Source organism: Cebus imitator, unplaced genomic scaffold, assembly GCF_001604975.1.
Source record: "Cebus imitator isolate Cc_AM_T3 unplaced genomic scaffold, Cebus_imitator-1.0 Scaffold397, whole genome shotgun sequence".
NCBI lineage: Eukaryota > Metazoa > Chordata > Mammalia > Primates > Cebidae > Cebus > Cebus imitator.
The window spans coordinates 1,074,568-1,084,551 of NW_016107712.1; positions in this window are offsets into that span (position 1 = coordinate 1,074,568).

Sequence of the window (9,984 nt, forward strand, 5' to 3'; positions counted from 1 at the left end):
CCATCTTTTTAAGAATTACACTTCAAGTTTTGGGATACATGTGCAGAATATGCAGCTTTTCTTCCTAGGTATATACCTGCTGTGATGGATATGAACAGACACTTCTCAAAAGAAAACATTTATGCGGCCAACAAACACATGAAAAAAGAAGCTCATCATCACAATTAAATTTGTAATAGATATCAGATAGTAGTAGGTGCTATGGAGAAAAATTACAAGGGGAGAGAAAGGTATACTAATTTAGATAGGGATGTCAGGGTAGGCCTTTTGGAGAAGAGAACTTTTGGGAGAATTTTTAAATGAAGTAAGGAGTTGAGGCATCTGAATAGATGAAGTAGACAGAGCAGCAAGGGCAAAATTATGTTGCAGTAAATATTTTCTGTATATTGCCCTATTATGTCCCAATGGAACTGTATCTTATTTTATTTGCACTTTTTTGAAACTTCCATTTTTCTCCTGATTTATTAAATGGAAATTATCAGTTAGGTTAGCTTTAATTGCATCACAAATGAAGATAGACACTTGTGTCATATACTTATTCACTTCTTATATTTCTTCTTAAAGAAACATTTTTTCCTCTCCTTTGGGAATTTACCACTGTAACCTTGATTTTTTTTTCTTATAAATTTGAATGTGATCCTTATATATTAGAGATGCAAATATGTCTCTCAATGTGCCATTATCATTTTAATTTTGTGTTTGCTACTTTTTATTATATAGCTTTTCTTTGTGGTTTTGTATGCATTTTAATGCATCAACTAACATCAAGAAGTTTCTGTGTTTGATTGTATTGAGACTTGAATTTTCACCACCCCCGCAACCCCTGTATCCGCATCGTTTGCCATGTGCTTTTTTATTCTCTCCCACACTGACTATGGGGAAGAGTCAATGTGGGAGAGAATAAAATGTGACTTATTTTGGGTGGTGACATGTCCAAAATCAATATGACAACTATAGAGGCTGGGAAATTACTTGCACAATTGCTGTGTCTCTCTTGTTCTCTGTAGCTGCCAAGAGACTCTGCCTGGGTCCCACTGATGGTGGAAGGGAGACACATGGTGCAGAGCCAGGTTGTAAAGTCCCAGCCCAGGCCATCCTAGATCAGCACAGCCAGCTGACTGCCAGCATGATTAGTAAAATCATGCCCTTCCCCCTACAGACATCAGCCTATGGTACTCAGTGACAGGTAATTAGTTGCATTTCAAGAAGAGCTTTATTCCAGCTGTCTACCATTTCTTCACCAAACCTGTAATGGACCTCTGGTCTTAAGAAAAACTTGGTATCTAGTGCTGAAGTAAATAAAATGGATTAGAAGACTATATTAATTTTTTTGAATGGATCACCACACTCCAGTAAAGATTCTGCTTGAAGTACTTAGTGACAGGAGTGTTTTTCTGCTCAGCCTCATGGTCTAGGAAGGAGGTAACAAAGATTTCAGGAAATGATATTGCGACTTAAACTAATTGGGGCCACCCGTTAGTGTTCAATTCACCAATTTTATTCCTTGGCAGATCAACTACATTTTAAAACTGAGAATGTTTTAATCCAGCTACAGATTTGATAAATGTTTCATTTGGTGTCAGGTTTTCTAAAATTTATTTTACAGCAATCTGGACGCTCAAAGCATGGTTTAAGTCAGATTATAAGGTTATTAACAATGGGAGTCTAAACATATTTTAAAAGGAAAAATCGTATTCATCACAGAAAAGAATTTTTATGTCGAGAACAAACAAAAAACAACCAATCAATGAATAATTTAATGATGATGCCTTGATTACAGATGTAAGTAAAATTCTTCCTGAATTTATGATTTGCTATTTTTATATTTTGATGAAAATGAGCTTAATGATGGTCATTTGATTTGGTGAAATATCCTTAGAGATATGACTTAAACAGAATCTAGATTTCACAACTAGGTAGTCAATGAATAGTTTTAGTTCTACTTGTGGTAATACAGTAGTAGCATTTAAATTTTCCACTTAAGCTGGAAGCTGTTACACACTTGATTATGTAAAGTTCAAGAGGATTTAGAATAATTTGATGAATATTATCTTAGAGTGATATGAAATTTCAGCTAGAACTAAGTTATTTATTTTATGAATCAGGTAACCCAGAAGATAACCTGATAACATTTATTCATTTAATAAATATCAAGTAAGCACCTATTTTGGTGAGAGTGCCTGAAATAAGAATTGAGTTGCAGGGTAAATAGATTAGAAATTTTATATAACAAAAAAGTTATCAGATAAAACTCTAATCAGTGAAAACTGAGTTAAATTTAGAATAGTGGCATGACTCAGTGTGCCAGTCAGAGCTCCATCAAGGAAACGAAAACCACTGTAGATATTTTAATCAAAATTGAACTTCATAAAGGGAATTAAGAGTTTATGAAATTTTTTAAAGACCTAGAGGAGTTGGCTGAGGTTAATACTACTAGCTAAGATCCAGGAAGCTGCTGAGCCCATTGCCACCATCAATGCCACTACAACTTTCTTAAACCCATGAAGCTGGTGACCAGATCCTCAAATGTGTATTTCATTGGCTACAGGCACCAACATGGGTCTGACTTAGCCAGCTACGGTGGCAGTGGTGAGGGGCTCCCTGTATCGCCTCCATTTCTCTCATATCTCCATAAGACTATCTCACGGGTAGGATGTACACCATATTGAGTCCTTACCTGTTGGAGAACCTGAGAAATGTATACTTTAGCCTTCTATCCCCTTTAATACAAGGAGCTTCACAGAAGGGGATGGAAATGGATTCCGAGTCCACATCCAGAAGACAGTCTATTTTGGAGGCTCATGATAGCTTCTGTCTGTTTTTAGAGAGATGAACAAAAATATCAGACAAACTTCCTCCAAATACTCTACATCCACAGGTTATTTCATAAATGGCCGAAGCTTAACTTTTTAAGAATATAGTCTAAGATTAATTTTCAAATAACAATTTTAGCATCTGTGTTTAGTACAAAGATACATATTATCACCTCAATTGTAATGTCACTGATAATATCAAATCCAGCTTCACCTAATTGTTGGTTGTATTTTAAGATAAGAAGTGACTAATGGTGATGATGTTGAAATAATCAGTGTTGACTGCATTAGCCATGTTTCAGATATTTCATCAGCATTACTTGTTTCATCTTCACAACTGCTCAGTGAAGTTGCACTATTATTAGCTCCAGTATTAATTGACTTGGCCAATGTCATACAACTCACCCAAAACTTACTTTCCTTTATTCTCTATCATAGTAAATGATGCCATCATCCACCAAATTGATCAAGTCAAGAAATTCAGCCATTATTCATACTCTTGTTTCCTACTCCATACATCAAACACATAAGCATGTCCTGTTGACTATATTACCAAAATATGTTTAAAATATACTACTTCTTTCTATCACTTCTTGTATCACTCTAGTCCAGCCCGCCAATATATCTTGAATATCATGCTATTCCCTCCTGGTCACTTGCCTTTACTCTTGACTCAATGTCTATAATCCATTTTTTTTTTTTTTTTNCCAGCACCCTGCCTGTAGCCATCTGCGATGGTTCAAGGCCACCATTTTCTTTTTCCCTTTCTTTTTTTTTTTGAGATGGAGTTTTGCTCTTGTTGCCCAGGTTGGAGAGCAATGGCGCCATCTCGGCTCACTGCAACCTCCGCCTCCCAGGTTCAAGTGATACTCCTGCCTCAACCTCTCAAGTAGCTAGGATTACAGGCATCTGCTACCAGGCCCAGCTAATTTTTTGTATCTTTAGTAGAGATGGGGTTTCACCATGTTGGTCAGGCTCTCCAGCTTCTGACCTCAGGTGATCTGTCTGCCTCGACTGTGTGAGGGCAGATACCTTGACTGTATTGTTCACTGTTTTTCTTTCCCCCAGCACCTAAAACAGTGCCTGACCTGGCACAGGAGAAGAAAAATGAGATAATTAATGTCACAGAGAGAGTAGGAGATGGAGGGAGGGAGGGAGGGAGGGAGGAAGGAGAGATTCAAATCTAGACCTACCTCCCTCCTACATTTACATCAGTGGGCTCCTGCCAAAAAAAAAAAAAAAAAATGTGCTCCAAGTATTAAATAGAATTTAAAGTACCACTTTGATTATCAGGAAAGTAATCAGTGATTTAAAATTCAGTAGATAGGCTGGGCACAAGTGGCTCATGGCTGTAATACCAGCCCTTTTGGATGCTGAAGTGGGTGGATCACTGGAGGTCAAGTGTTCAAGACCAGCCTGACCAACATGGTAAAATGCTGTATCTACTAAAAATACAAAAAAAATAGCTGGGTATGATAGTGAGCACCTGTAATCCCAGCTACTTAGGAGGCTGAGGCAGGAGAATTGGTCCAACCCAGGAGGCAGAGGTTGCAGTGAGCCAAGATCACACCATTGCACTCCAGCCTGGGCAACAAGAGCAAAACTCCATCTCAAAACAAAGCAAAACAAAACAAAACAGAAATTCGGAAGATAAAATTTGATTTTCTGGAATTTTTGGTTGTTTTCTGGGTATCATTGCTAGTAGTGTTAGATTCCATGATGAGTCTTCATAATTTTGAGAAGAACCCCAACTTAGCAAATGTAATGCAACCTGCTAAGTTCAAGAAAGTCATACAGAGAGCTGCTTATTTGAGCCATTCATTTTAGGGTTGGTGTGATGGTTAACAGTGGGGGTCAACTTGATTGGATTGAAGAATGCAAACTATTGTTCCTGGGTGTGACTGTGAGGGTATTGCCAGAAGAGATTAACATGTGATTCAGTGGACTGGGAAAGGGAGACCCACCCTCAATATGGGTGGGCACAATCTAGTCAGCTGCCAGCACGGCTAGAATAAAAGCAGGCAGAAAAATGTGGAAAGATCAGATTGGTTTAGTCTTCTGGCCCTCTTCTTTTCTCATGCTGTATTCTTCCTTCACTCAAACATCAGACTCCAAGTTCCTGAGCTTTGGGACTTGGAATGACTTCCTTGGTCCTCAGCTTACAGACCGCCTAATGTGGACCTTGCCTTGTGATCATGTGAGTCAATACTCCTTAATAAACTCCCCTTTATATATACATCTATCCTGTTAGTTCTGCCCCTTTAGAGAACCCTGACTGATACAATTTATGTTTTCAGAGATAGGGTCTTGCTCTGTCACCCAGGCTGGAGTGCAGTGGCACAATCATAGCTCACTGTGGCCTCAAACTCCGAAGCTCAAGGGATCTTCTAGCCTCAGCTTCTCAAGTAGCTGAAACTACAGACATTTACCACCACACCTGGCTAACTAAAAAAAAAAAAAAAAAAAAATTATAGAGACAGGGTCTAGCTATGTTGGCCAGGTTGGTCTTGAACTCCTGGCCTCAAGCAATTCTCCTGCCTCAGCCTCATAACGTGCTGGGATTACAGGCATGAGCCACCTTACCTGGCCTAAAGACATTTATTTTTTGTTTCCTCTTTTTCTTTTCTTTTCCTTTTTCTTCTCTCTCTCTCTTTTTTTTTAATGCCAAAAAGCAATCTATGCTGAGCAAGTTGTGGTGTTGGAGAAAACTACTTAGCTCAACACAAATGTAAAGGCAGATGCAGGTGGACATAGAACCAGAAAATACTGGAGGAGATATTCCAATTTTCAGTACTGAAAAATAGCACAGGATTACAAAGTATTCACACATTTCTTGGTAAATGCTATAAGAGATTGAATGAGTTGATTGGTAGTATGTAGAGGGCTTTATGAATATCTCAAAGAAAGGCATCTTCTCTTAGTAGTGTTCTCATTAACATGTAAAAATAAAATCTGTGTAGGAAGGTCCCACTGGTTACTCGGAACTTAATTTCAGAAGTTTGTAATATAAAATTTAAGTGTTTTATAGTAAAATAGGCAAAATTCTAAGGTGGCACTTATGATTCCTGCTCCCTGGTATATTCCCCTGGTACTCTCCCCCTTGGGTGTGGGTGGGACCTTTGACTTGCTTCTAGATGACAGAGTATCTAGGGATTTTTCAGATGTAATTAAGGTTCCAAATTAGTTGAGTCTAGAATAATAAAAAAGGCATTTAACTGTGGCTAGGCCTGGGCTTCCTCTTACGAGTTGGATGAAGTAAGCAACCATATTGAGGAGCCCACATGGGAGGGAAGTAATTCTACAAGGTCTTTGGGATCTAAGGATGGTTTTGAAAACCTGAAACACTCAGTTGTATGGCACAAAAATTCTGCCAACAACCTGAATGAGCTTGATAGACAGTATTTCCCCAGTTGAGCCTCCAGATGAAAATTCAGCCTGGTCAACACCTTGATTGCAGCCTGTGAAACCCTGGGCAGGGGATCTGGGTAAGCCTTTCCTAGACACATGACCCATGGTACTTTGAGATAATAAATGTGTTACTTTAAGGTGCTAACTTTGTGACAATTTTTTATCCAGCATAGAAAACTAATAAGCATAGTTTCAAAATTAAGAGCAAATGCAAGGCCTTGTACTTGGACAATTGATTCTCATCTGGTTTGCTACATCCTCTCCACTTTGTTTTGCCCATTGTAGCTGGAGTATTCATTTTTTAAAAATGCAAATGTGACATCTACTTTTCTTAAAATTCATTTATGATTTCCAGAGAAAATAGAAACTTCAGTATTGCCTTGAATGGTTTGTCCTTATACTCTATGTTTCCCTTTGCTATCTGTGCTCTAGTCATAATGGTCTTATTTTACGTTCTTAGATGCTCTTTATTTTCTTCTGCCACAAGGGCTTTGCACTTGCTGTTTCCTCTGCTGCAACATTCTTTTCTATGCTTTCCCTCACTTGATTATCATTTATTCTTCTCATCCTCTCTTCATATCTCATCACCATTGTCTTTTCCTCAGGAGACTAGTACCCTGAATTTACTAACTAGGTCATTGCCCACTTCTGTAACTCTCATAGCATCATGTATTCTTCTTTATGCTTATTAATACAACTAAAATATTCCATTCATTATTGTGCCTGTTGTTTCTGATATTCCCATAAAAGCAAGCAACTGTTTCTGTCTTGGTTTACCATTTTATTCCTGTACCTCTAGCAGCTAGTATATTGCTCTGCAAAGATTAATAAAATATTCAAATAATTATAGTAATAAATAGCGTTCACTGAGAACCATATCAACTGACTTTAATCACGTAAGTTTCTTTAAGGAAGTTGGAGGTTAATATACTATTAATATTTGCAGATTATAAATTGAAATAGAAAGAGAATAAGTCAATTTTCCAAGTCACACAACCAGTAAGTATTAGAGCTGGGATTTGAGTTCAGGCATTTGCAGCTTACATCATTATTTAAATATGTTACCTGAGGATTTGCCAGTACTTCATGCTTCCCGCTGTGGAAGGTGCTCCATACATATATATTAAGTGGAAATGAATGCACAGTGTGTTACTGGAGGGGATTTGTTGTCTATTCACTTGCATGGCAGCTTGATGAGCACAGCTGCCTGAGACATGTGGATGTTACCTTCCTATTGAGTGGAAGAATGTATTATATGTAGATATATAGTTTGTATTAATACATTGGAAGTTTACTTTTATACATGTTTACAATACATGTAAATAATAGAAGTAGCACCATTGTTCCTAGAAATAAACATGTTCTATATATATTGTCCCATATATATCATATAGAGTATTCTCTCTATATCTCTTTTTTCTAGGACCAGTGGTGCTTCTTTCATCATTTTTCATGGTTTTAACTATTTTTCAAATAAATGTTCTGTCATTTTCCAAAGAAGGTTGCTGTTTCTTCCATTCTCATTTTAGAGACTGAAATTTCACAAAAATTGGCTTTTCTGGTTGAAAAAGTGGCTTGTTTTTCAGGAAAACAATGCTTGCATATATGTTACCTTTTTCAAAAAGGCAAGGAAGCAGATAGTGTTTATTGTCATAGATGGATTATTTGGCATTATTTTTTGGCATGGTTCTTTATGTTAAATACAAAGAGATCACCCATGACCAATAGTCAAATGTGAAGGCATTTAAATATCTATGTCAAGGTAACACAGTTTATGGAAGCTAAAGTGAGAAGCACAAATAGAGATCATAAGTAAGATTCTTATGTCCTTCCATGTCACTGTTAATGGCAGGTCATCTGCCAGGATTCTCCTAGTCAGCTGATGCAGAAGATCTGGGAGGTACCAGGCATGACTTGCCATATCTGAATTACTGAACACCTCATTTTACATTATGACAAATGTCAATGTCTTGCAAGAGAGCTCAGGGGTCCTTAGCAGATGCTTTCATTTTAGTGCCAGGCTGAATGCCAAGACATCAGTTCACACTTCCCTGAATCCTTTGTCTTTCTTTTGCATGAGTAAAGCTAAGAGAGAGCACTAGGGGCAAAATTGAGGCATCTTTATCATTGTTTATATGACATATCCATCTGCATCTTAAGAAATGAAAGAGACAATCCTTCAGAAATTATTGATTGATTTGCGGATGGAAAATTCCTTTCTCTGAGGGTCACCTATTGCTATAGAGGGCAAAAAGGCAACCAGAACAAAACAACTATGACACTGGATTCCATGGAGTGGAAAACTCGCTGTTTGATGAACACTGAAGAACATTGTGTTCTACATTTCAATGTAGAGCGTTTCTTTATGGTCTCATCCCAAGTCTGAGTGGAACCAAGTTGATGTTGACTTGAAGACATAATAGAAAGGATCATATAGCAGAAATTATAGTGTTTTATCTAGGAACATGTTTACTAATTCATTTTTTTGAAGATAAAAGATAGCTATCAGCTTAATTTTATTCTGAGATAACCTAACTTTAATATTTGCAAAATTCAGAACTTAGTCTTTCACTTTATGTTAACTAGGTACCAATCTTGAATGCCAAAAAGAAATGTCATGCATGCCACCATTCCTCCCACTCTCCACATTACTATCCGTGGCAGACATCACTAGTTGATCATGACACAGGTTCCCACTGAACCCACTCCATTTTGACATATCACTCCAGTCACCCCTCAGCCAGTCTTTCTTTTCTCATTCAATGGAAAGTGAGACCAACTTACATACACATAAAATGTCAGTGTTTCTCAAACTTAATGGTTTCTTTATTTCAGGATTATTTCATTTTCAATACTTTCATATACATATAATATACTATTTATAATAAAATAAAATACTTAGTACTTCCCAAACCCATGTGATCATAGAATTCCATTTTAATGCAATACCTGCCACCTGCCATGTCCATGAATTTCTTGGAAAACAACTTGGGAGATACTGCTAGAGTACCTTACCAGTCCTGCATTTTTCCACTTGTGGCTTCTGATGTTTATTGGTGATCCAGGGGGTCATTCAATATTTTAAAATCATTTTTTTTGTAATGGTATAGATTTGAATCAAATTCTATAAGGTGTATGTAAGGGCTACTCAGAAAACAAACCAGCCTAAAATGTCATACAGTATTAACATTTCAAAGAGGATTATGTTTTGCAAACTATCTTTCTTGACCATTTACACTGAGCAATAGTGTGCTAAGAACTTACATCACATTTAAGTAGAGTGATCAGGCATCTCCGTTTATGCCTGAAGCAGCCCCAGGTTTTATTATTACAATTATTTTATTTGGGCTTTGGGGTACATGTGCACGTCCTGCATGGTGGTTTGCTGTCTCCATCCCCTCCACAGTTGTCTACATCAGGCATTTCTCCAGGTGTTATCCCTCCCCTCCTCCCTGCCCCACCCCCCGCTGTGCCTGCCTCCCCTCCCCTCCACTCCCCTACCTAGCTCTGTGAGTGTTGTTACCTTCCCTGTGCCCAAGTGTTCTCATTGTTCATCACCTGCCTATGAGTGAAAACATGTGGTGTTTGGTTTTCTGTTCTTGTGTCAGTTTGCTGAGAATGATAGTTTCTAGGTTCATCCATGTCTTTACAAAGGACACAAACTCATCATTTTTTATGGCTGCATAGTATTCCATGGTGTACATCTGCCACATTTTTTTTGTTCAGTCTATCATTCATGGGCATTTGGGTTGGTTCCAGGTCT